This window comes from Panthera onca, chromosome A3, assembly GCF_046562875.1.
Source record: "Panthera onca isolate mPanOnc1 chromosome A3, mPanOnc1 haplotype 2, whole genome shotgun sequence".
NCBI classification, from domain to species: Eukaryota; Metazoa; Chordata; class Mammalia; order Carnivora; family Felidae; genus Panthera; species Panthera onca.
In genome coordinates this window covers 114,745,747-114,773,281 of record NC_138341.1, presented here as the reverse complement: position 1 = coordinate 114,773,281, position 27,535 = coordinate 114,745,747, and the positions used below count along the sequence as shown (strand labels likewise).

At 44.4% G+C, this 27,535-nt stretch overlaps 1 long non-coding RNA gene across 2 annotated transcripts in view; it reads left to right on the top strand.

Moving 5' to 3' along the window:
- The window catches only part of LOC132667177 (uncharacterized), a 34,803-nt gene extending 8,878 nt beyond the window's left edge, over window positions 1-25,925 (top strand). For both annotated transcript variants that reach the window (XR_009605026.3, XR_009605028.3), the window contains exons 2-3: window positions 7,776-7,862; window positions 24,341-25,925. This is a non-coding gene — a long non-coding RNA (uncharacterized LOC132667177). The remainder of the gene's footprint in view (window positions 1-7,775; window positions 7,863-24,340) is intronic.
- The last annotated feature ends 1,610 nt before the right edge of the window (window positions 25,926-27,535 follow it).

The following is a 27,535-nucleotide window of genomic DNA, read 5'->3' as shown; positions in this document are numbered from 1 at the left end:
ATAAGTTTTCTTTTTAAAAATTTCTTTAAATTTTTTAAAGTAATTTCCACATCCAACATGGGGCTTAAACTCACAAGCCTGAGACCAAAAGTCTCAGGCTCCATGGATTGAGACCGCCGGGCGCCCCAGGACCAGGGGCCTTATAAACTGAATTTGATTTCACCTTTGTAACAGCTCCGTTTTCATTCCAAAGGAACTGACTCTCAGAAAGGTTAAGGGACTTACCAAAAAATTTGCCTGAGTCAGAAGCTTAGTCTTAGGTGACAGAATTCAATTCTGACATTCTTGGGGCACTTGGCTGGCTCAGTTGGTGGAGGATGTGACTCTTGATCTCAGGATTGTGAGTTTGAGCCCCACGTTGGGTGTAGAGATTACTTTTTTAAAAATTAAAATTAAAACAACAACAACAACAACAACAACAACAACAACAACAACAACAACAGAATTCTGACATTTTCTTGCAACTTTCTGAAGGAATCATAGATTTGATAGACCTAACGAAATTTGCTCTTGGCTCTGGCTGTTTCTTGTCCAAACCAAGTGATTGTTTTTCTTTAGTGACTAAGAGGATAAAGATGGGTGGCAGGGAGACAGGCATGCTGCCTGCCATCTGCACTGGCCATGCCCCTTGTGCTAATGTATGATAAACACAAGGCCTGGCCAGATGACAGTCAGTGAGGGGAAGCGCTTTAAAGGTATATGATCCTTGTTGGATAAACAGCCTGAAATGTCCGTGGCACTTTAGAAAGCCTATCTGTGCACTGGAGAAATATTTGGCATGGCTGCGGCTTTTCTAATAAGCAAGACCTTTTCTCCATAGAAGGCTGAAGAGTCCAAGAACCCCCAGGAGGAAAGATGAACCAGCTGAGTTGTATTATTAAAATTCATTATTATTTATGATCACAAGAGGAATGTGAGCATACTCACGGTGAGGAGTTCGTGTGCTATAACAAGATTAGGAAGCAAATGAAAGTGTTAATTCTTAACACTGAAAAGTAAATGCTCTCACCATTTTACTATATAGCTTCTCAATTGTTTTCTGTTCTTGAGTATATTTTCATAATTGAGGTCATGCTGTTAACACATTTCTGCATCCTGCCTTTTTTTGCTATTCTATACACAGCATTTCTCCATGTCACTAAAAATTATTCATAAATGTTACTTTAATGGACGGTCGTAGGATACTCTGCTTTTGGTAGAATCTGACCCCTATAATCATTAAGGCTGCTGCTCTTTTATTTTTTTCTATTATAAATAATGCCTCACTGAACATCGTTATGCATCAGTCATACCTATTTTCTTTTTTTTTTAATTTTTTTAAACATTTGTTTATTTTTGAGACAGAGAGAAACAGAGCATGAATGGGGGAGGGTCAGAGAGAGGGAGACACAGAATCTGAAACAGGGTCCAGGCTCTGAGCTGTCAGCACAGAGCCCGACGCGGGGCTCGAACTCACGGACCTTGAGATCATGACCTGAGCCGAAGTCGGCAGCTTAACCAACTGAGCCACCCAGGCACCCCCAGTCATACCTATTTTCTGATTCTAGGAACAGATTTTTCAAAATGGAATTATTGGATCAAGTAGTGGCAACGCTTACAGTTTTACCAAGTTCTGTTTCCATCAGTAGTTGAGGATGCGCATCTCACAACACCCTAACAATGGCTATGAAAATTATTGTAGAACATTTCCAAATTTATGGATGAAAATGTGATACATTGCTAACGAAAATTATTGTAGAACATTTCCAAATTTATGGATGAAAATGTGATACATTGCTAATGGCCAGTTTTGCTCCCTGAAGGGTAAGTAAATTCATGAGACTTCATGCCCAAGAAGAGAAGTGGATGCCACCCCAAAGGAGTGCATCTCCTGCCTTGGGGGCAGTGATACAGAAGCTGGCTTCTCTCACCTTCCATACTGCACTTCATCCCATTGACTTCACAGAATCCATGTCTTTTTCCTCTGTCCAGGTGGAGGTTCTCATCACTTCTTTATTTTTTTGGTCTCCCTTTAGACAGTTTATTGCAAAATATGTCATACCTGCAGACCTATACACTGCTTATTACAAAGGCCTCCTAATTGGTTTTCCTGCCTCTAAGGTTCTCCCTTCACTAACTGTCCTCTGCAGCTGGAGGATCTGACCACAACTCACCTCTGATGTAGTTTCCCTGCCCATTCTCCAGCCTCCTTTAAATGCTAACTGGATGCTCATTGCCCGACAGGAGCTATGCGAGGCTGTACATGCACACTCCAATTTCGCTTACGCTTATCTTCTGCCTCCCTGCTTTCCTTTCCAGCCACATAGAAATACTCAGAGCAGCTACATTGATTGAATGTTTCCTACGTGTCAGGTACTATGTGCAAAGTTCAAGCCGCGGTTCACAGTCCTGCTGGGTTGAGTGCTGTCATATTATCCTTTTTATCAGATGAGAAGACTGAGGCCCACAAGGATCAACTGATTTGCCCCAGTACACACAACTGGTGACTGATCCCAGAACCTATGTTTTCACTCCAGGTCACCATACTTGGTCTTCTCCAGATGGCACTGTCTTCCAGGCCTTTGCCCATATTGGTCCCTGGAATTTCTTTAGGCCTAGAGATAAACTAATCTTAAAGTCCTTGACTAACTGTTGTCACATTCTTCCACTGCCATTTATTTCTCCGGGTACCCTGGTCCTTCCAGACAATACAGGGTCCCTTGTACAGAGCCTAGACCCCATAACCCCACTGGAGCGCAGGTTTGTTTTTTAATTTTTTTTTTAAGTAGGCTCCATGCCCAACGTGAGGCTTCAACTCATGACCCTGAGATCAAAAGTCTTTACCGACTGAGCCAGCCAAGAGCCCCTGGAGCACAGTTTTAAACCCTCTGTGTAGGCTGTGAACTCCTTAGGGGCAGAGGTCTTGTTTATGGCTGGTCCTTGGGCCAGTGTCTGATGGTATCCGATGAAACAGTGCCATAGACAGTGCCATCTAGTCCATAGATGTTGGACTAGGACACAGATTGTGTCACTCTCTACCTGAAGCTCTTATGAACTCTCATACTCTGGTGGTGGGACTATAAGTAGTAGAACCACTTAGGAAACTGTATCTAAAAAAGCTAAACATATGCCTGCCCTGTAATGATACCTCCTAGGTAGCCAGTGGAGAGGAATGCTTACATCTGTTCATGAGAGACCCATACACAATTATAGGACCATTATTTACAGGAACCCAGACGAGAAAGTTCCCAAGTGATTGTCAACAGGAGAATAAGGATAAGCAAATTGTGCTATATTCCCGTAATGGAATACTACATAGCAATGACAGTGAATAAATTATTGCTATACAGACAACAGAAATTAATCTCACATAATGTTGAGTTTAAGAAGCCAGACACAAAAATAGTAGCTACTGTGTGATTCCATTTACATATACAATTTCAAAAATAAGTAAAATTAATCTGTGCTGTTATAATCAGGATAGTGGAGACCTTTAGGATGGGGGAAGGATAGTGACGAGGCTGGCCTTCCAGGAAGGTTCTGGGGGCTGGTGATAATTCTGATTCTTGATCTGCGTGCTCACCTTCACATAGGTGTGCTGCGCTTGAGAAAATTCACACTTAGGATTTGTGCTCTATATGTTGTCCCTCACTAAGAAATCAAAAAAGAAAACAACTACTTCGAAGACTCCTCTATGTCTCGGGAATAAAATTCCAACTGCCCACCAGGACCTACAAAGTCCTGTATTGACTGGCCCTTATTTGTATCTCAGACCCCCTTCCCGCCCCATCCCTCTCACCTCTTCTTTACCTGTCCCCTTAAGCTTTTCAGACCTCAGCCACACTACCCTTTCAGTGGGCTGCCACTTGGAGACCAGGGAAAGGATGTGACAGCCTGAAGGAAGGGAGCACATATGAAAGGTTTCAAATATTCCCTAGAGAGCTCTGATTTGCTGCTGCTTCTTTTTTTTTTTTTCCTTTAAACAATTGACCACAAGCTACACTAAAAGAGAAGAAAAACCCAGAGATTTAGAGCTCCCTCTAAGAACATGTAAAAGACTCATCTATTAAGAGTTGCCCACTCGTAGAGTAGAAGGTTTCAGAAGTCGTGCTGATGCAACTAAATGACCTGGGGCACCCAGAATTCAGTCTCCTACAGCTCCCTGACTGTCAATTCCGATTGTATGTGGGGGAGTGGTACAAGAGACACGCTTTAGTCTGTTGCTAATTTGGGGCCAGTCATTACCTCTGAGCCTCATTTCCCCATCTGCACTGCCAGATAATAACAGTGCCTGCCTTAGGGGCCATGGGTATTAGATGAGATAGCCATATTAGGTGCTTGACATGGTTCTTAGCACCAGGCTTGTGCTTCCTTCCTTCCTTGACTCAACTCCTACTATGTGCAGAGTACTGGGGATATAGCGGTGAACAAGATAGCGAAAATCCCTGCCCCATGGAGCCACTCTTCTTGTGAGAGGACACAGACAATGGACTGGCAGTGAGCAAGTCAATAAATACTATGATAGGTGCTCTGAGGAAAAATAAGACAAAGGCATGAGGACCCACTGAGTGCTGTTTGTTTTATATAAGGTGACAAAGCCTTCTCTGAAGAGGGTATTTCCATTCCTAAGACTGTAAGAGGGTAAGAAGGAAAAAAAAAAAAAGGAAGGCGAGAAAGCTGCTAGAAGTTGTTTGAGGTAAGAGTGGGCCCGCTGGTAGGGGCACCTGGGTGGCTCAGTAGGTTAAGCGTCCGACTTCGGCTCAGGTCATGATCTCACAGTTTGTGAGTTCAAGCCCAGCGTCGGGCTCTGTGCTGACAGCTCAGAGCCTGGAGCCTGCTTCAGATTCTGTCTCTCTCTCTCTCTCTCTCTCTCTCTCTCTCAAAAATAAATAAACATTAAAATTAAAAAAAAAAAAAGAAAGTGGGCTCCTGATAGAGGGTAGCAGCAGCAAAGGTCCTGAGGCAGGAGTGTGCAAGGCACAGAAAGAACACCGAACTATGTGTCTGGGCAAGGGGTTCAGGGCCCTATAAATGGGGCTCCGTAGGCAGCAGTAAGGAAATTAACTTTGTTGCAGGTGAATTTCAGAGCCACTAAATAGTTTGGAGCTCAGGAGTGAAGCGATTTCCATGCCCCTGGGGTGAAGAGTATACTGGAGGAGGCAAAGGTGGGAAGCTGCCACAGCCATCTGGGAGGGAGACAATGGTGGCTCAGACCAAGGTGACAGTAGGCTGATGGTGAGGAGGGGTTGGATTCAATATATATATATATATATATATATATATATATATCAATATATATATATATTGATATATATATATATGAAATATATGTATCTCATATCATATATGTACATATTATAGTTTTAAGATTTAAAAAAAATTTTAAGTAATCTCTGTACCCAACCTGGGGCTCAAACTTACAACCCCAAGGTCAAGAGATCAAGAGTCACATGCTCCACCAACTGAGCCAGTCAGGCGCCCCTCAAGACATATCTTAAAGGTGGAACCAACAGGATTTACCGATAGTTCCTTTGTAGGGTATGGGAAAGAGAAAGGTAAAGGATGATTCTAAGGTTTTGAGTCAGACAGCTGAAAGGATGCGGCAGCCATCTCCTGGGGTGGAGACAGCTGCGGGATGAACAGACACATCCTGGAGGCAAAAGCAAGAATTCAGGTTCAAGGATGTTGACTTTGGGATGCCAGTGGACAGTCATGTGGAAATATATATGTCTGGCTATGGGTTGTTAAACTCCTGAAGTGAGGTGGGACCACAGAGGATGCATAGCGTTTGAAATAGTCTGAATGTGACCTATTTATGCCTTTCAGCCCCTGGTGCAGCTGAGCCTTGGCGTTGAGAGGTTGCTAATCCTCCCCCCCCCCCCCCCCCACTCTGGGCCTCCCATCTGGTACACCTTCCCCAGGTGTCAGCTGTGCTGGAAACTGCTCATCCCAGGCTCAGACATGTTGTGTGACCTTAAGCCGCCTCTGGGAGGTGGAAGGGACAGGGGCTGAAACTCCCAGTGTCTCCCCTCCCTCATCCACATCCGGGCCCTAGGAGGCTCCTGCTGGTGGCTAGGGCAGAATTGGGTGCAGCTGTTTGCTTTACAACTCAGACAATTGCGCCCACCCCCTTAGTGCTCCAGGGCACAGCTCCACACCTGTTCTCCACCCTCCTGCCCAGGTGCAGAGAACAAAAGAACACCCACTCACCAAGGTTATTACCTTGAAGGGGGCGGGGAGAAAGACTGCCTTAGGGAGAGCCCTATTTGGGAAAGGGAGAAAAGCTCCGGAATTAGAAAGGTTTGCATCTGCACAGTTTAATACAGCTTTCTTTGGTAATGAGAATGTTCTATATCTACGCTGCTAGGTACGACAGCCGCCAGAACTTGTGGCTATAGAGGGAACTGTGACTGGTGTGACTGATGAACTAAAGTGCCAATTTAAGTTTAAATAGCCATCTGTGCCTAGTGGTTGCCTTATTGGACAGCACAGGTTTAACAGTTGGCTCTATTATACATATATATGATGATATATAGCAAGTAACATCTGTTGAGCATACACTTTGTGCCAGGTACATTGCATGCGTTCTCCTATTTACACCCCACTACTACTCTGTAGGAAAGGTGTTATTGTCCCTATTTTACAGATGAGGAAACTGAGGATCAGAATGGCAACATCATTTGGCCAATGCTCCAGAATAAGGAAGTGCTGAAGGCTGAAAGGGAACACCCAAAATCACATTTTCAAACCCCACTCAGATAAACCCAAAGACCCCTGCAGGCTTTGCAACTTCTAGCTCTCTACAAATGAATGGAGTGTGCAAATTGCCAAAGGAATGCAAATCAGCCTACCATTTGGGGGACAAAGCTCAGATCCTTTGGTCACACCCAGCATCTTTCGAGGCTGTGGGTGGGTGGGTGGGTGGGGGCAGGCGGAGGCTGAGTGACAAGGAGGGCCTGGGAGGAGGGGGAGTTGGGGTGGGGCCAGCCAGCTGGTGTCGGAGACTGGGGACATCAGCTGGCTGGCGGGCTGGCCGGCGGGCGGGCTGGCTCAGACAATGGGCGGGGGACCTGGTCAGAACCCTCCTCCCTCCACACCCGGCCCTCTCCCATACCCTGGCCAGCTGCCGTGGGCACCTTCTCCAATCTTGGGCAAGGCCTGTGGGGAGCAGGAGAGCCTGGGCGGCCGGTGGAGGATGCTGGAGAGGTCTATCCTGAGGGACCTAGAAGTGGCATGAGAGGCGGGAGTGGAAAACAGGAAATTAGGAGGTTCTATGGAGGTCTCCTTCGTGCCAGACTTTTTTGCCGGGGGATTTGCAAGTGTCCTCCCATTTGCTCCTCCCACAGTCCCTGTGGTAATAACAATAATGATTATTAGTAACTGTAGTGACCTGGTGGCCCAACCCGCTGCCTGTTTGGAACGGAGGCAAGGCGTTACCTCCGTTAATCTTCAGGACCACCTAGGGAACCAAGGATTTTTATTCTCTCCCTTTTCCAAAGGAGGAGCCTGAGGCTCTGAGTGGTTAAGAGACTCGTGCAGCATGGAGGACTTAGAAAACTTCCCTCTTTCATCTTAGTCTCTCACCCTTACTTTCCACTTAAAGTTTTATTTTGGGGTTTTGCAAATTATACCCCTTGCCTGCCCCACCGTTTTTTACTGTTTATGAAGTGTTTACACCTTTTAACTATTGAGAAGACCAAAGTAAGAATGTTGTTTGTGACATGTGAAACTTAATATGAAGTTCAAATTTTAGGTCTGTAAGTGAAGGGTTTTTTGTTGGTCTGTTTGTTTTAAAGTAGGCTCCACGCCCAAGCCCAAGGTGGGGCTTGAACTCAGCGGCCCTGAGATGGATGCTCTACCAAAGGAGCCAGCCAGGCACCCCAGTAAGTGAAGGTTTTTTGTTTTTTTTTTTAACACAGCTGACTCTTTGTTTGCATATTGTCTATGACTAATTGCTACAACAGCAGCAGCCTATGTTTTACTATCCGTGTATAGAAAAGGTTTACCCACTCCTACCCTACCCCTTACCCTGGAGATGGCCTCAGAGAGAGGCTGGGGACCCAAACTCAGAGTCCCCTCAGGGTCCTTCTCCTGGCCCTCTCCGACCCTTGGCTGCTATTGACCTTAGCAGATCCCTTTCCATCCTAGCAGGAGTGTGTTATGGTATTCATGTATTCATTCCACAAACAGATCTGGAGCACCTGCTGTGTACCAGGCACTGGTCTAGGCAGAAGTTACAAAGCAGATGTGATCCTTATCTACAGATATCAAGAGTCACCTAGCTATTCCTAAATACAAACAGTACAGAGTGCTGTGAACAGGGTGTATGGAAGTTGGAGAGCATTTGACAAGGCAGCCAGGTTAATCTGGCCATCAGGGAGATCTTCCTAGAAAAGGTGATGGTAACATTTGAGGTCTGAAAAGTTAGTGGGGTTCTAGATTATAGGTATCCCCTTTTAGACCTACCTACCAATTTCAATTCCTTTTCCTTTCCTAGGAGTCTAGATCTTGACTCAGATGAGATCCCTGACTTAGGAAGAGGGGTGTAACTAGAGAGAGGCGAGACATTCCCCTCTCCATCATGAGTTGAAGTATTGAGTCAGGCACAGAAGGGAGGCAGTCACTTTTTTTTTTTTTTTTAAATGATTGCATGGTACCTTTATGTAATAATTACAACAGTTTATTCATTATGTTATTGAATGTAATTGATTCATTTGTAAACATTCAGCAAATACTTACCAAACATCTGCTATGTGCCAGGCACTGTTCTAGGTCTTAGGGATATAGCCGTAAACAAGACAGATAAAAATCCCTGCCCTGGTGGAGCTTCTGACATTCTACTACAGGAGGCAGTAAATAATGTATTGGATGTGTTAAGTGGTGACCATCACCATGGAGAAAAATAAAGCAGGAGCAGGTGGCAGACCATTTGAAATAGGGAGATAAGAGAAGGCCTTCCTGAGAAGGTAACAGTTTGAGCAGAGAGCTGAGGATCTGTGTGGGTGTCTGGGGGGAAGCATGCATTGATGGAACATCAAGACGCCTGCCATAAAATTCGAATCAATAGCATTCTCAAGTCATGAAATTCTAAGTAATAGAATTCTGGGGCTAATCAATACTTCTCTGGTGCCATAAAATTCTAATCAATAGCATTCTCTGGTTGTGAAATTCTAACTAATAAAACTCTGAAGCCATGAAATTCTAATCAATTAGGAAATCTCCCCAGGGTGCCTGGCTGGCTCAGTCAGCAGAACATGTGACCCATGAGCTTGGGGTCCTGAGTTCAATCCCCATGTTGGGTGTAGGGCTTACTTAAAAATCAATCATTCAGTCTGGAAACCTACATGTGAAAGCAGCTGGGGAGCAAAAATCTCGGTGATCAGTGGGAGTTAACCAAGTGAAGGGAGGAATAATGCCTAGGAGGAGGGAACAAATAGCATGTACAAGGGTCCTGTGGCAGGAAGGTAGAGAGGTTGGGAGCTGGAACCTGCTCCTTACCCAGCCAATTGGTAAGACAAACAGTCACAAAGGTATGTGTCTCTACCTTTGAGCCATGACATCAGAGTTTCAGCAGCAGGGAAGCTGGTAAAAATACCATGCATAGATGCAATTTGTAATCTCAGGGTCCTGAGTTCAAGCCCCACATTAGCCATGGAGCTTACTTAAAAATAATAAATAAATACCTTTATGATAATTTGATATTGCTGTGATATCCAAGCATGTGACTATTTTTTCAATAATTCATTTCATATATATTTTACAAAAAGTGTCATACCCATGTTGTATCGTGTTTGTTGGATGACTTTGTATTGTACTTTATTTTGTGTGACTTGTATGAAGCCAAGTTAAACGCATAGTGAAATGTCATTGAATTTGAAATACTGAACTTGCTTTACAATTACGTTAATCTTGTTTTATGATCGAATAAAGCTGACATTGTGGAAACACAACTTGTGTACGGCCTTCAGAGTCTCAGCTCCATACTTCTTGGCTTCTCTTCTGTCCTCTTGTCTTTTCTTCCCCTCTGCATCTGCACAAACTGAGACTCTAAAAGGGTTTAACTTTTCTCAGAGCCCCCCAGGAAGCATCTGGCAGGGTAAAGTCTAGGTTACCAAGTCTCTTCATTCTTTAGTTTCTACCACCTGACAGCTGTGTGACCTTGAGCAAGTTCCTTAACCTCTCTGAGCTTGGTTTTTCCCTTTTTCAAAATGGAAAGAAATCAATCTTACCTCAGCATTCTTAAGATAAATGAATGTGTGTTTAGCATACTGACAAGCTCTCAAGGTCAGCTAAGCTCTCAAGGTTAGCTATTGCTGTTGTTGCTCTCTTGTTACTGTAATTAGTTTAACTATAATAATGATTATTATTCATAATTATTCCAGCCCAGGCCTCTTTCCCCTGCCTTTAAAGAATGGTTTGTGTCCTGAGGCCTGACTCCAAAACACAGGCTGGTTTCTATCCCCCTGTCTGAATGCCAGAAGTCTAAGCTGATTACTGGAAAGAGGAGGTGATAAAAGGGCAGGGCACACACAGGAACGAGTGCTGGGAATCTGGAGGCCAGAATGACCCAGAGCCACCTCTTTTTCTGTTTTAAGATTTGATTTGATTTTATAACTTTATTTTTTATTTTATTTTTAATGAGAGAGAGAGTGTGCGCTCAAACGGAGGGAGAGGCACAAAGAGAGAGAGAGAGAATCCCAAGCAGACTCCACACTTACAAGGGACTCTATCCCATGACCCTGGGATCATGACCTGAGCCGAAATCAAGAGTTGATGCTCTGGGAATGCAAGCTGATGCAGCCACTCTGGAAAACAGTATGGAGGTTCCTCAAAAGACTAAAAATAGAACTACCCTACGACCCAGCAATTGCACTACTAGGCATTTACCCACGGGATACAGGTGTGCTGTTTCGAAGGGACACATGCACCCCCATGTTTATAGCAGCACTATCCACGATAGCCAAAGGATGGAAAGAGCCCAAATGTGCATCGATGGATGAATGGATAAAGAAGATGTGGTATATATATACAATGGAGTATTACTCGGCAGTCAAAAAGAATGAAATCTTGCCATTTGCATCCATCTATGTGGATGGAACTGGAGGGTATTATGCTAAGTGAAATTAGAGAAAGACAAAAATCAGATGACTTCACTCATATGAGGACTTTAAGAGACAAAACAGATGAACATAAGGGGAGGGAAACAAAAATCATATAAAAACTGGGAGGGGGACAAAACAGAAGAGACTCATAAATATGGAGAACAAACTGAGGGTTATGGGAGGGGTTGGGGGAAGGGGGATGGGCTAAATGGGTAAGGGGCACTAAGGAATCTACTCCTGAAATGATTGTTGCACTATATGCTAATTTGGATGTAAATTTTAAAAAATAAAAAATAAAGTTAAAAAAAAAAAGAGTTGACGCTCAACCTACTGAATCACCCATGCGCCCCTAAAGATTTTTATCGTTAAGTGATCTCTACATGCAACGTGGGGCTTGAACTCACAACCCTGAGATCAAGAGTAGCACGCTCCACCTACTGAGCCAGCCAGGCAACCAGGCATCTCTTCTTCTTTTTTCTTTTAATTTTAAATTCAGTTTCATTAACATACAGTGTTATATTAGTTTCAGGTGTACAATAGAGTGATTTCAATAATTCTATACATTACTCAGTGCTCATCACGATATGGTATAGGTATTCTTAATCCTCTTCTCCTGTTTCGCCCACCCCCCACCCGCCTCCCTTCCAGGACCACCCCTTGGTATGTGTATATGTGTGGGCTGACTTAGCTCTTTCCGGGACCCACAAGCAAGTGTGAATGCCTGGTGACTGAGCAAGAGCCTACCTGGCTTGGGGCTGGTTGGTCCCGAGAGGAGGCTTTGGGGGTCCCAGGAGACCAAGATGAAGCTCACACAGCTGTAGAAGCATCTGCAGCCTGGGAAGGAGGTGCCACTGGTGAAGCTCAGAGATAGTGTAGAAACTGTGGCCCTGCGAGCCCCCCACACGCAGGTCAGACTCCAAGTAACGTGGGAGGCCCCTCCCTGGGCTGTGCCCACAGCTTGGAGGGAGAAAGAGACACAAGGAAGGACAGCAGAAAAGTGGTCTGAGGAACTCCTTTATTCTCTGGGAGGCAGAGGGTGCCAAGAATGTGCACTGGCTTCGAGTCCTAATGTGTTGTGGTTTTGAATTCTGAGTCCTCTGCACGTGGATGGGGAGTTCCAGCTCTATAGCCAGACAGACGAAACACCAATATTTGGCCAGCATTATTAGCTTTGTGACTTTGGGCAAAAGCCCTGACTTATCTGAGACTCCATTTTCAAATCAGTGAGCAGGATGTATACCTACTCACTAGGGTGTGAGGACCCCAAGGGTAGTGTGGTAGACCCAGCACATGGCAAGTGCTCATCAAATCTTAGTTATTGTTATTATGGAGTTACTCAGACTTTCTGATCTGCAGTGTCCTAATCTATTGAACTGTTGGGATCAAGATAAGGTCACAGAGAAGGTAGTGAATGGTAGGGGCCTAGAGTTTCAGCTCTGGGGAAAGATCCCAGTTCTGCCTTGTGTGACCACGGGTAGGTTCCTGGATCCTCTGAGCCTCTACTTCCTTTTTTGCATAACGGGTAGGGCTTTAAAATTTGGAAATGCGTAGCCCTCAGTGGAGGGTTAGTGGGCTTCCATTGTCTTCATCCAGATGCTGCTCCCCGACTTGTGTAGGCTGACCGGTTGACCTTCTGACCAAATTTTTTTCTTTGCACAAACATCTGAAAAATGGTTATTTCCTTAATTCTGGGAATGAGATTATTCCTCCTCCCTTTTCTTGGGTGGCAAAATTGGGGGTTCAGACAGATGAAGGGACTTGTCTAATGCCACACAGACTTAACTCCTGGATCATGGACCTGAGCCTGACCTTCCTTTCTTCCTTTAGCTCTGGAAATGTTTTCTTTTTTTAATTTAATTTGATTGTTTATTTAAATTCTAGTTAGTTAACATACAGTGTAATATTGTTTTCAGGAGTGGAATGTAGTGATTCATCACTTACATATAACACCCAGTGCTCACCACGTCAGTCAAGTGCCCTTCTTAATACCCATCACCCATTTAGCCCATCCCCCACTCACCTCCCTCCATCAACACTGTTTGTTCTTATCATAGAGTCTCTTATGGTTTGTTTCCCTCTCTCTTTTTTCCCCCTTCCCATATGTTCATCTGTTTTGTTTCTTAAATTCCATTTATTTTTTTAAATACAGAAAATCATATAAGATTATTTGCATTAAGGAATTAGCATTAAAAAAAAAAAACAAAAAAAAAAACACTTCACACACCCATAAGGATGGCTATTACCCACTCCAAACAGAAACTAACAAGTGTTGCTAGGGATGTGGAATTGAAACCCTTGAGCACTGCTGATGGGAATATAAAATGGTACTATGGAAAATGGTATGGCAATTTTTCAAAAAAATTAAATGTCGAATTACCACATGATCCAGCAATCTCACTTCCAGATATATATTCAAAAGAATTAAAAGTAGGAACTCTGGGGTGCCTGCTGGCTCAGTCAGTAGAGTATGGGACTCTTGATCTTTAGGTCATGAGCCCGAGCCCCATATTGGGCATAGAAATTACTTAAAAACAACAAAAGTATGGGGCACCTGGGTAACTTGGTCGATCGGGCGTCAAGCTCTTGATTTCAGCTCAGGGTACAAGCTCACAGTTTGTGAGATCAAGCCTTGCGTCAGGCTCTGTGCTGACAGCTTGGAGCCTGCTTGGGATTCTCTCTGTCTATCTCTCTCTCTCTGCCTACCCCTCCTCTCCTTGTGCTCTCTCTAAATAAATAGATAAGTAAAAAAAAAAAAAAAAAAAAAAAAAAGGAAGTGAAAAACAATTTTAGGAAATTAAAAAAAAATCATCTGGTACCTATTTCCCCAAATAATCAAATACTGTCCTACCATTTTAATCAAGTTACTTCAGATCTTTTTTGTTTTCCTTTTCAACAAAAATGGTAAAACATGGCTTCAGTTGAAACCTTCTCTTTACTCCTCCTGTATCCCACTGCTTTTCCTGCCTCCCCATAGGGGAGTTTGGTGGTTTTCACAAAAGCTTCAGATTTTGGGTTTCCATAAATCCCACAAATGTTTTTACACTTGCACTTGTTTTTATGAGTGTACTTACATTGCACTACAGTCCTATATAATATTATTCGTGTGTTTTAAAAAATATCACATATTTCATCATATTTTTCCCACATCTTCCTGCAAATTGATTTTTTTTCCACTTAACCTTATGTTTGCAAGATCCATCCATTTCGAGTTAATTCCCTTTACCTGCTACAGAGTTTTCCATTGTATAAACAGACCACATTTCATTTGTTTGTTGTCAAAGAGAGGTATTTGCCAAGGTGAGCAAACTGTTTGCCCAAACAAATCCGTTTGCAATAATTTCCTGGGGCAAATAGTAAAGTTATTTATTGGTTTACAGTCCTATCTTTCCAGGCAAGAATTTCCTGGAACAGATCGTCAAGTCATGTTGATATCGGGGGCTTCGTTTCTCAGTCCCTGTCAGTTGAGTAACATTGAGGAAGGTTGTCTAGGTTCTTGTATTTATCCAGTCCCCGATTGCTGGGCATTTAGGTTATTGCAAATATTTTGTTATCACATCCAGTGCTGCAATGACACCTTAACCACGTTGTGAGAGTTTCTCTGGGGTCCCCACACAGAAGCGCAATTGGTAGCTAGCAAGATGTGAGCATCCGCAATTTTCCTAGAGTCTGATGTTCTCTCTAGCCCATCTCCGTGACTCCCAGAAGAGGAAAATCTCCCTCCACAGCCACCAGAACAGACGGCAGGAACTGCCAGGGCTTTGCCCACACCGGCTGTGTGCCCACCCGCCTGCCTTCCGTTGTTCTGGCAGATTAACGGTGACCTGTGACCCTGACAGGCTGGCCACACTCCCGGCCAATTTCAGCCTGTCGAAAGGAGTCCCCAGGGGTGGTTAGGGCTTGGGGATGTGTTGGCCAGATGGGCCTGGGAGGTCTTGGGTTGGCTTATCCCAGGAGGCAGAGCAGGTGGGCAGCCCTCAGCACCCCCACCCCCATTTCCCCATCATGCATCACTGGGCTGGAGCTGGAGCCAGATGGTGGGGATGGGGCAGCCTTGCAGCTTCTGGCCGGACAAAGGAGCCTCTGTACTGCTCCCCCACCCTGACTGGTGTGGCTGGCCTAGTCTGACTGCCAATCACTCTCAGCCCTGGCCTGCCTTGCCCTGGGCAGCCTTTCTGCCTAGAAGGTCCCTTCCCCCATCCCATTTGTGTGGGAAGTTTCCCAAGCAATGTTTCTGGAGAGCCTTGGACTTGGAAACCCACTCATTGTCCACCTGAGAGTGGGCAGGTATGACCAAGGCAGTGTTGTCCCGTGGTTATGCCAGGTCACAGATTCAAATGCGCTAATAAGATCAAGTGCAACGGGCCAGGTAGGGATTATGGCAAATTGGTGCCTGGCACTCAGTGAGCCCTCGTCAATGGTCCCTGCCATTGTTACAATGGGGGAACTGAAGCTTGGAGAGGAGGGTGCTTGCAGAAGAGTCTCATGGTTAGGGGAATAGACCTGGGAGTCAGGCCTCACCCCAATTAATTCCAGATCTGCTGCTGAGAGTGAGTTCTTGGGATCACTGAAGCTCTCATTCCTCATCTGAAACGGGGCTAATTAAATCTTTATCAGAGAAAACCGTCCTGAGGGAGAGGTAAGATAATACCTGGAAAGCATGTGGTACAGAGTTAGCCCCCAGGACATATGAGCTAATCTCATTATTATCCTGGGATCCAGAAAGAGGGTGCAGACACTGCTAGAGACAGGAAGTCCTCAGAGTGAGGAGAGGAGGAACCTAGGGCATCTGTAGTTGATTGGTTCACCTGAGATCCACCTGAGGACTTCCCCAGGTACCATGTGTAACCTTCTTGACCGACTCTGTTTCCTTATCTGTAAAATGGGTTAAATGACAGTAGGTAAATGACAGCCTCATAGGCTGTAAGGTTTAAGTCAGTTTTCACCTGGAGAGCTTATGGACCGTAGTCAATCAGTATTAGTTATTATTGGGAGGTAAGGAGTCATCTCTGACTCCCCTCATCCAGGCTAGGGTTTGGAAGGTCTCCAAGTCAGATCTGTCTTGGGGCATAGCAAAGGGGAGGAAGGAGGAAAGGCAGGCCTGGGGATCCCGGGGCCCTGGGCTCCCTTCTGGGTGCTGCCTCTATTTTGCTGGGTGATTCTAGGTTTCTGGAGAGTGGGTGATTTGACCCCCACTGTTCCTCAGGAGTCTGGTTCCAGGGTTCTCTGACCTGGGCAAGCGCATGAGGGAGGGAAGATGGGTGGGGAGGGAGCTAGCAGGGGCTAGCCACAGAGATGCAGCCAGACCGGCCCTGATGCCAGGCTGCCTCCAGGAATCCCTCCCCACGCACGGGGTCCAGGCAGGTTCCAACTGGGTCCCTGATGCCAAGTGAAGTCTATTAATATCAAAGTAATAAGGTAATTACTGTGATTTGGGAAAATTACTAGTGAATGCTTTTGAGGGAATTTTATAGCAGAGAGAAGGGTGAGTGAAACATCTGTGAGGAAAAGATGAAGGATTGTTCTGGATGGAGCATGAGGGTGTCAGGCTCGGGGCCCAGTGGGAGCTCCCTCCACACTCCAGCTTGGTACTCCTGCAGGAGTGAGTGGAAGAGAGTGTGTGTGTGTGTGTGTGCGTGTGTGTGTGTGTGTGTGTGTGTGTGTGTGTGTGTGTGTGCTGCAGGTGAGGATTGGAAGAGGAACAGGGTGGAGGAGAGCCCTCGGGGGAGGGGGTGCATGTAGGATTTCCAAGCCCTAAAATTACCCTTGCAGAGTCCAGGGTGAAGGTCTACGCCTGGAGCTAGAAACCAATCTCCTTTTCATTCCCCAGCCTGTAGCCTCTGACTCTGTGAGTGAAATCCAGCCCCCCAGTCACCTCAGTTCTGAGACCTCTGCCTGGAGAAGGGTTAGGCGGACGACCCCTGAGTCAGAGAGGCTAGGAAGAGCTTAGAAGCAGAGGTTGTCAAAGTGTGACTCTTGGACCACAGTGTGGTCATCAGCTGGGAACTTGCAGACCGGCTATCTCAACCTCTGGGATGGGGCCCCGGCAATCTGTGTTTTAACAAGCCCAGAATAGGGGTGTGAGATGACAGGCAGGGTCAGACCTGGGAAATGGAGCGTGAGGACCGCTTTGAGAGGTTTTTAGGAGGTTGACTCCGTAGGAATTGATGACAGTGTGGACGTGGAAGATAGCATGGTAATAGTAGTCATAGAAGAACAACTTGGGGCACCTGGGTGGCTCAGTCGGTGAAGTGCCTGACTTTGGCTCAGGTCATGATCTCCTGGTTTGTGAGTTCAAGCCCTGTGTCGGGCTCTATGCTGAGCAGATTATGCTTCAGATCCTCTGTCCCCCTCTTTCTCTGCCTCTCCTCTGCTCATGCCACTGCTCTCTCTCAAAAATAAATGAAGTTTAAAAAAAGAAGTAAGAAGAACTGAATCGGTACTGTGCACTTATTCGATGAGACACTGTGCTAAGCACCCTTACAAAACCCGTCATGGGTAGGGACTACTGTGATCCCAGTATTTTGGTTAGGAAACTGAGGAACAGAAAGGCTAAATGCCTGAGGCCCCACAGCTAGACAGCTGTGGTGGTGGAGCCAGTCTTCAGATACTGGAATTTTGCTTCCTGTCTCATTCCAGCCTGCTTTGGTGAACCTGAGGAGGGTGGTTAGTGACCTGAGTGAGCAGTGAAGACTGCTCAGGGGAGAAATAACTTTAGGGGAGCCCAGCACTGCTTTGATTTTAAATTTACTGAGCATTTACTATGTGCATTTGCCGTGTATTGTCACATTAAAATTTTTTTTATTGTTTATTTTTGAGTGAGAGAGAGAGAGAGAGAGAGAGAGAGACAGCGCGAGTGGTGGAGGGGGCAGAGAGAGGGAGACACAGAACCCGAAGCAGGCTCCAGGCTCTGAGCTATCTCACAAAGTCGGACACGGGGCTCAGACTCACAAACTGCAAGACCAAGAACTGAGCCGAAGTCGGATGCTTAACTGACTGAGCCACCTGGATGCCCCTGTATTGTCACATTTAAATGTCACTTTGTGGAGGGTGCTGGCTGGCTCAGTCAGAAGAGCATGTGACTCTTGATCTCTGGGTCGTGAGTTCAAGCCCTACATGGGGTGTAGAGATAACTTAAATAAATAAAACTTAACAAAAATAAATAGGGGTGCCTGAGTGGCTCAGTGGGTTAAGTGTCCGACTTCGGCTCGGGTCATGACCTCACGGTTTGTGAGTTCAAGTCCCACTTAGTCTTTGTGCTGACAGCTCAGACCCTGGAGCCTGCTTTGGATTCTGTGCCTCCCTCTCTCTCTGCCCCTTCCCCACTCTCACTTTGCCTCTCTCTCAAAAATAAATAAACATAAAAAATTTTTTTTTAAATAAATAAATAAAGTCATTCTGATCCTCTAGGTACTACAACTATCCCTATTTTACAGATGATACAATTGAGGCTCAGAAACAGGATCAGCTGCCCAAGGTCACATAGTGAGTGGCCCAAGAAAAATTTCAAGCAAGGCAGCAGGAATTTGGAATCCTAGTTCTTAATCCAGATAGGCAGACCCTAGACTTGGTGGGGACCCACCCTTACAGAGAGGTGCTTTTACTGCTTCCTGTCCATTTGGGACACCCACCCTGTGTCCCCAAGCTCCCAGGATAGGACCACATACAGAGTATGCACAGAATGAACGTCTGTCAAGTGCCATTAATAACATTTGTCTAAATAGAACACTCTGTGGAAACCAGAAGAAGGAATTAAAATTTAAGGAGGCTCTCCCATGTGGCAGGCACCTTATACAGGGCCATTTCATTCTCTCAGAGCCCTTTAGCCTTTTGTTTTATTATCCCCATTTTACAGATGAGGAAAGTCGGACCCAGAGAACTGATGTGTTTGAGGTCACACGATGTTAGTGGAAGAGCCAGGGTTTGAGGCCAAGTCTGCCTGACCCCCAAATGGGTTCTTTTTCTATTGGCTGGGTCAGTGACTGAGAGGTAGGGGTGCAGAGATAGGATGGGCTCAAAAAATGGTGGATGGTATAATAATGGTAACAATTATTATTATCACCCTGTGTGAAATTGATGTATAATCCTCACATGAGGAGGGGCGCCTGGGTGGTTCAGTCAGTTAAATGGCTGACTTCAGTTTAGGTCATGAGTTTGAGCCGTCTGTGGGTTTGAGCCCCACACCAGGCTCTGTGTGGACAGCTCAGAATCTGGAGCCTGCTTCTCTTTCTCTGCCCCTCCCTTGCTCACTCACTCTCATTCTCTCTCTCTCTCTCTCAAAAATAAATAAACATTAAAAAAATTTTTTTTAATCCTCACATGAGAAAGGGAAGAAAGTACTTGCCCCATTCTAGACTCCCATCTTTCTTCTGCCAGGGCTGGGGGCGGTCAGCCTGCCTAAGACCCTACAGCCCTGGCTCTCTGCTGCCCTCTGCTGGCATCAGTCAGATGTGGTAGCCATGTGGAAACCATGTGGCCCCAGCATGGTTAGTTGGCCTCCAGCTCATCAATAGTGTGGTTTTTGTTTTTGTTTTTGTTTTTGCCAGTGACCAATACTGGGCTGGTGGGGAACAGGGCTAGTGAGGCTCTCTAGGGACTCTGTGGGGGGCCCAGGACTGGTGAGGCTCTTTAGGGCCTCTGGTTCCTCCCTTGTGAAATGCTAAATTTGGGACTAAAAGCTCTCAGACACGACTCTGACTCTGACTCTGACTCTGTCTTCTGCCAAGTGTGACACCTTCCTGGTTCCTCATTATCTCGAGGAAGAAAACCAAGCCTGTTGCCCCGGTTCCTTTCCCTTTTACTTCTAGCCTCTGAAACCTTCTTGCTACTCACCTGAGCATTATCAAAACCCAGTTTGAACCATTATCATCCCCCCTCAAGTTTTATTTTTTTGCTGGGGGGCTAGAATTAGAGCCCCAGGACGCTTGTCTGGCTTAAGAGTAAAAACCCTCTCTTAATCCCCACTCAACAAAACACATCCAACAGCAAATGTCCTTCTCCCTGAGATGGTTGTTTAATCTTGCTCTCTCCTCTTCTGCTTGATTTCTATGTCAGGGCTCAGACCTTGGCTCATTTTTCTTCTATCTCTGTGCTCTTCCTAGGTTATCTTCCATCATCACACACTTTCAACTGCTGTTGACTCTCTCTGACCTCCTGCACCTAAGACTTTAGCAAGTCTTATCCATCTTTCCTCCTCAATACTTCTTATTTAGATTTATTCCTCTCCATCACCACTGTAGCCACTCCCTAGACCCAGTAGCCACCATCTGCCATATGGACAACTACAACAGCCTCTGTGCAGATTGGATTTTCCAAAGATGATCATCATAATAGCTCCCATCCCATGTACTCTTCTAGAATCTTCTCATTCTTCCATCAAGAGGTAGAGTCAAATTCTCCTCCTCTTAAATTTGGGAGGACACTTGTGACTGTCTTGACCAATAGAGCACAACAGAAATGATATTATGTAACTTTAGAGCCTAGATCATAAGAACACCATGACCTTCCACCTTGCTTCCTTGGGACACATGATCTTGTACCCCAACCACCATGCTGTGGGGAAGCCCAACAGCGCATGAAGAGGAACAGAAGCCCCTAGGCCCCAGCCCCATCTGGCCTCCCAGCCAAGAGTCCATATCAATTGGCTAGGCATGTGAATGAGCTGTCTTGAAAATAGATCTTCCACTCTCCAGAAAAGCCACTGCATCTATGCTATGTGAGATAGAGATGAGCAGTCCACACTGAGCTCTGCCTCAGTTGCGGAGACTAACACAATTGACTGCCACTGTTTTAAGCCTCTGAGTGGGGTTGTGTTTTACACAGTAATATATAGTTTTTTAAATGGTCTCCTTGCAGGGCGCCTGCGTGGCTCAGTTAAGTGTCCGACTTTGGCTCAGGTCATGATCTTATAGTTCATGGGTTTGAGCCCCGTGTCAGGCTCTGTGCTGACAGCTCAGAGCCTGGACCCTGCTTCAGATTCTGTGTCTTCCTCTCTCTGCCCATCCCGCAGTCACACTCTGGCTTTCTTTCTTGCTCAAAAATAATAAACATTTTTTAAAATTAAAATACATAAATAAAATGAAAATCTAACTAAACCATGGTGATAGTTATATGTCTGTAAGTATATTAAAACCAGGCTTTCAGCGCAGATCCTGACCCATGACTTGAACCCATAACTCCAAGGTTACAACCTGAGCCAAAATTTCACACTTAACTGACTGAGCCACCCAAGTACCCCTATATTTTCTTTTTTTAAAAGAATTAAAAAAAAATTTAATGTTTATGCATTTTTAAGAGAGAGAGTGAGAGACAGAGTGTGAGCAGAGGAGGGGCAGAGAGAGAGGGAGACACAGAATCTGAAGCAGGCTCCAGGCTCTGAGCTATTAGCACAGAGACAGATGCGAGGCTCGAACTCACGAACGGCGAGATCATAACCTGAGCTGAAGTCCAATGCTTAACTGACTGAGCCACCCAGATGCCTCTCTCTTTTTTTAAATATTTTATTTTTAGGTAATCTCTACACCCAACGTGTGGCTTGAACTCGCAGTCCTGACATCAAGAGTCACGCGCTCTACCAACTCAGGCAGCCAGGCACCCCTCGCTTTATATTTTCATCATCTCTAAAAGGAACTCTTTACCACTTGGCAATCCTTCTCCCCTCCTCCCCGTCCAGTCCCTAGGCAACCACTCATCTATCTTCTATGTCTGTAGATTTGCCTATTCCATACATTTGCCTATTCCTTTCATATAAGTGCAATCATGCAATATGTGATCTTTTGGGATTCACTTCTTTCACTTAACATAATGTTTTTGAGGTTTATCCATGTTGTAGCATGTATCAGTACTTCATTCTTTCTTATTACTTAATAATAATCTATTGTGTGATTAGACCACATTTTTTTAGACCACATTTTAAAAAATTTATTTATTTATTTTGAGAGAGAGAGAGAGAGAGAGAGCGCACATAGGTGGGGGGAGGAGCAGAGAGAGAGAGGGACAGAGAGAGAATCCCAAGCAGGCTCTGCACTGCCAGCTCAGAGTCCAATGTGGGGCTAAAAAATGTGAGATCTTGACCTGAGCCAAAGTCAGATGCATAACCAACTGAGCCATCCATCCAGGTGCTCCTGTTTTTGTTTTTATCTTTGGAAAAATTTTTTTTCTTTTTATATAAAGTGTGTGAGGGAGGGGCAGAAAAAGAGGGAGAGAGAGAATCTGTTAAATTTTTTTTAATGTTGGGGCGCCTGGGTGGTTCAGTTGGTTAAGTGTCAGACTTCTGCTCAGGTCATGATCTCTCAGTTCCTGAGTTCGGCCCCCATTAAAAAAAAAATTTTTTTTTAATGTTTATTTTTGAGAGAGAGAGAGAGTGTGTGCACATGTGTGCACAAGTGGGAGAAGGGCAGAGAGAGAGAAGGAGAGAGAGAATCCTGAGTAGGCCCCTTGCTGTTAGCACAGAACCTGACATGGGGCTCCATCTGACAAACCATGAGATCATGAGCTGAAATCAAGAGTTGGATGCTTAACTGACTGAGCCCCCCCAAGTGCCCCTGTTTTTTGTTTTTTGTTTTTTGTTTTTTTTTTTTTAAGTAGGCTTCATGCCCAACATGGGGCTTGAACACAACCCTGTGATTAAGAGTTGCTTTCTGTACCAACTGAACCAGCCAGCCTCCCTGGATAGACCACATTTTGGTTATCCATTCATCAGTTGAGGGAAATTTGGGTTGTTTTCACCTTTTGGCAATAATAATAATCATTGTCATAATAATAAGAATGCTGTGAACAATTGTGTATAAATTTTTGTGAGGTCAAATATTTTCATTTCTCTCAGGTATATACCTAAGAGTAGAATAACTGGGTCCTTTGATAACCCTATATTTGACATTTAAGGAGCTGCCTAACTATAAAACTAGAATCATTTATTTAAAAATTTTTTTTCTCAGAAATAAAATAAAATAAAATAAAATAAAATAAAATAAAATATTTTTCAGGGCGGTGTTGCCTGGGTGGCTCAGTGAGTTGAGCATCCAACTCTTCTTGCTTTCGGCTCAGGTCATGATCTCATGGTTTGTGGGTTCAAGCCCCACATTGGGCTTTGTGCTGACAGCTTGGAGACTGTTTCCAATTCTCTGTCTCCCTCTCTCTGCCCCTCCCCTGCTTGCACTCTCTACCAAAAATAAACATTAAAAATTTTTTTAAGTAATAAAATATTTAAAAAAAATTTTTAAAGTAAACTCTACCCTCAACATGGTGCTCAAACTTATAACCCCAAGATCCAGAGTTCTGCGCTCTTCTGACTGAGCCAGCCAGGTGTCCCACCATGGCTCTTTTCTTTCTTTCTTTCTTTCTTTCTTTCTTTCTTTCTTTCTTTCTTTCTTTTTTTGTTTATTTTGAGAGAGAGGAAGTATGCATGTGAGCAGGGGAGAGCAGAGATAGGGAGAGAGACAGAGAGCGAGAGAGAGAGAATCCCAAACAGGCCCTGCACTGCCAGCATAGAGCTCGACATGGGGTTTGAACCCACAAACTGTGAGATCATGACCTGAGCCAAAGTCGGACACTTAACCGACTGAGCCACCCAAGCCTCCAGGTGAATAGGTTTTTTTTCTTTTCTTTTTTTAAAATTTTATTTATTTTGAGAGTGTAAGAGAGAGCCCAAGTAGGGGAGGGGCAGAGAGAGAGAGCAAGAGCAAGAATGAGAGAGAGAGAGAGAGAGAGAGAGAGAGCGCACTGTCAGCTTGGAGCCCGATGTTGGGCTTGAATCCATGAACCGTGAGATCATGACCTGAGCCAAAACAAAAAGTTAGACGTTTAACCAACCAAACAACCCAGGCACCCCTCTTTTTTTCTTTTTTTAAATTTAAGTACAATAAAACCTTGGTTTGCTAGCATAATTTGTTCCAGAAACATGCTTGTAATCCAAAGCAATTTTATATCAACCGAATTTCCCCATAAGAAATAATGGAAACTCAGATGATTCATTTCACAACCCAAAAATATTCATATAAAAATGATTACCATACTATAATATAATACAAAATAATAAAGAAAATACAAACTGTAAAGAAAAATAAACAAATTAACCTGCACTTACCTTTGAAAAACTTTGTGGCTGGTGTGAGGGAGATGAGAGAGGAAGCTTACTGTGTAAGACAACTTTCACTATCACTGACAGAATCACTGCTGTCTATTGGCTCAACGGAATCTTTTTCTTTTCGTGCAACTTTAAAAAGGAACTTATCCAATGACACTTGCTTTTGCTTCCTTTTGAGGATTTCTGGGAAATGTGACATAGCATTGATGATCACCCACAATCCTACGGAGAGAGAGAGAGAGAGAGAGAGAGAGAGAGAGAGAGAGAAGAACCATTGGCTCAGTTATGATCATGTGACATTTGACATCACACAGGTACAACTCGTATTGCAAGACATCGTTTGTCAAGTTAAAATTTATTAGAAGTGATTGTTCATCTTGTGGAACATACACAGAAGAAGTCACTTGACATCCAAGGTTTTACTGTAATCTCTATACCCAAGGTGGGGCTGGAACTCACAGCCCTGAGATCAAGAGTTGCCTGCTCTACTGGCTGAGCCAGCCAGGGGCCCCCAAACTTTTAATGATTAAAACAGTTTTAAATTTACCAAAAATAATGAGAATATTACAGAGAGTTCCCATACATTTCACATCAAATTTTCCTTATTAACAATATCTTATATTATTATGGTACATTTGTCACAATTAACCAATGTTGATACATTATTAGTATCTAAAGTTCATACTTTATTCAGATTTCCTTAGTTTTTGCCTAATGTCTTTTTCCGTTCCATCGTCCTCCAGGATACTACACTACATTTAGTTGTCATGTCTCTTTAGGTTCCTCTTGAGTGTGGCAGTTTCTCAGACTTTCCTTATTTTTGATGACCTTGACAGTTTTGAGAACTAGTTGTGTATTTTGTAGAATGTCACTCTATTAGGATTTGTCTGATGTTTTTCTCATGATTAGACTTAGGTTATAGTCTTTTTTGTTGTTTTATTTTATTTTTTTTGTTTTTAATGTTTATATATTTTTGAGAGAGAGAGAGAGAGACAGAGTGTGAGTGAGGAAGGGGCAGAGAGAGAGGGAGACACAGAACCTGAAGCAGGCTCCAGGCTCTGAGCTGTCAGCACAGAGCCTGACTCAGGGCTCATACCCCTGAGCTGTGAGATCATGACCTGAGCCAAAATAGGATGCTTAATCAACTGAACCACCCAGACACCCCAGATTATAGATTTTTGAAAGAAAGACCAAAAGACAGATTATCTACAAAAGGGAGGAGTATTTGACTGACAGCAAACCTGTCAATGGCTTCAATGGAAGACAGAGAAGACAGGGCTGAGGGAACATGCTGAGGGAAAATCTGCCAACCGAGAATTCCCGCTCAGTGAGACTATTTTTCAAGAACAGCATAAAATAAAAACACTTTCAGATATAAGAAAAACAGAGATTTTCGTGTTGTAAGGGTTAAATTGTACTGTAGGGCTAATGCTTAACTTGAAAGATAACCATTTTGTTCTAACACTGAAGGTCAAAAGATAACAACCTTGCTTTTACTCTTGTAAATCATACTTCATACTTTTGTGAATCAGGCTTTACCAATGAAGGAAACAAAACCTCAAAAAAGAGCATCAGAGACAAGGTCAAGGAGATCCACTGGTTGCAACTTAGCTGCAGAAAGTCTAAAATAATCACCTCATTCGATAACTGTTTCTGACTCATCTGGCAACTGTTTCTAACTCATCTGGGAACTGTTTCTCTGTTCTGTTCCCAGATAATGATAAAACGATGTGATCGGCTTTAAAAACTCTGTACCCCGGCTATTCGAGGCCACGCTCTTTTTTTTTTTTTTTTTTTTTTATTTTTTATTTTTGAGACAGAGAGAGACAGAGCATGAATGGGGGAGGGGCAGAGAAAGAGGGGGACACAGAATCAGAAGCAGGCTCCAGGCTCTGAGCCATCAGCCCAGAGCCCAACGTGGGGCTCGAACTCACGGACCGCAAGATCGTGACCTGAGCTGAAGTCGGACGCTTACCGACTGAGCCACCCAGGTGCCCCACGAGGCCACACTCTTATCAAGAGTGTTGGTCCCGATCGGTCGGCCTTGCCTCTCATTGTAATAAACTTTGTTGCAACTGTCACTGGTGCCCGTAGCATTCTGTTTCAGGAGTCGTGTGGATGCAACATTTGGTGCGTTGGCCGGGAAAGTTAAAGGTCTGAAACAGGGCCCTTTCCTTGGATTGTTCTGCGGGAAAGTTAAAAGTCTGAAACAGGGCCCTTTCCTCAGATTGCTCCACCGACCCCTGAGAGGAAGCTCGGGATTGGGAGAGGTAAAGAATTCTTGGGGCGCACCATTTGAATGACTCAGGAGGGTCTGCTGGACGCGGCTTTGTACATTAGCAAGATGTTTTAATTATTTTAAATTTATTTATTTATTTATTTATTTATTTATTTAATGTTTATTATTTTTGAGAGAGAAAGTGCGAGTGGGGGAGGGGCAGGGAGAGAGAGGGACAGAAGATCTGAAGCCGGCTCTGCACTGACAGAAGAGAGTCCGAGAGGGGCTTGAACCCACAAACCACAAGATGGTGACCTGAGCCGAAGTCAGACACTTAACCGACTGAGCCACCTAGGCGCCCCTCAATATTTTTAATACTTAAGAAAATTAAATGTAATCCTATCAAACCAACCGTGTTAGTTTTCCACTGAAACCCTCCAGTATCCTCTAGCTTGGAATAAAATCTCGGTGTATTTCCTTGTCTCAGAGGATCCACATTGTTTGGCTCCTGTGACCTCTCCGCACCTTCTCCCTTGGTTTTAAGCTAGAGCCATCCAATGAAGCCAAGGTCTTTCCTGCCTGAAGACCTTTGCACGGACCCTTTCCTCTAGGCATAATTGGCTCCTTGTCAATTTTTAGGTTTTAGATTGAATATACCTCTTTCCCTGACTACCTTCCAGAAGGTCGTCTTGCCACTTGTTATCCTCTATTATTGTCCTCTGTTTATTTGTTTTTTTCAGGCACACATCAGTTTGATAATTATTTTATTTTTTTAAAAAAAAATTTTTTTTTTCAACGTTTATTTTATTTTTGGGACAGAGAGAGACAGAGCATGAACGGGGGAGGGACAGAGAGAGAGGGAGACACAGAATCGGAAACAGGCTCCAGGCTCCGAGCCATCAGCCCAGAGCCCGACGCGGGGCTCGAACTCACGGACCATGAGATCGTGACCTGGCTGAAGTCGGATGCTTTAACCGACTGCGCCACCCAGGTGCCCCGATAATTATTTTATTTATTTCGTTTGTTTGTTTAAGAAAGACTCCCCCATTAGACCATGTATTCCACTAGGGCAGGACTGTATACATCTTATTTATTTATTTAGAATGAGTGGGGAAGAGGGGCAGAGAAAGAGAGAGAGAGAGGGAGAGAATCTCA